This window comes from Crocuta crocuta, unplaced genomic scaffold, assembly GCF_008692635.1.
Source record: "Crocuta crocuta isolate KB4526 unplaced genomic scaffold, BGI_CrCroc_1.0 scaffold96, whole genome shotgun sequence".
Classification (NCBI taxonomy): Eukaryota; Metazoa; Chordata; class Mammalia; order Carnivora; family Hyaenidae; genus Crocuta; species Crocuta crocuta.
Window position 1 is genome coordinate 3,789,887 of NW_027531522.1, and position 224 is coordinate 3,790,110.

The window sequence follows — 224 nt, forward strand, 5'->3', positions numbered from 1 at the left end:
GCGACGTTAGCGCTTAGGTCCCTTTTCCTTTAAAGGCGATATTATTCGACGCACGGAATCTTTTTTGGCGAAGAAGCAGCTCGTGTAAATATGGCCCTGGCGTTGAGCATCTTCCTCTGCTCCTCTCCCGCGTCGCCCTGCCGCTGTGCGGGCAGAAGAGCTGCTTGGCAGGGAGTCTTCCCCTCCCCACCTCCTCCCCCACCTTGGGGAGCCAGGCAGAAGGC

At 58.9% G+C, this 224-nt stretch overlaps 1 protein-coding gene across 2 annotated transcripts in view; it reads left to right on the forward strand.

The window, feature by feature from the left end:
• The window catches only part of PIP4K2A (phosphatidylinositol-5-phosphate 4-kinase type 2 alpha), a 182,203-nt gene that overhangs the window by 285 nt on the left and 181,694 nt on the right, over positions 1 to 224 (forward strand). The window lies entirely within an intron of this gene.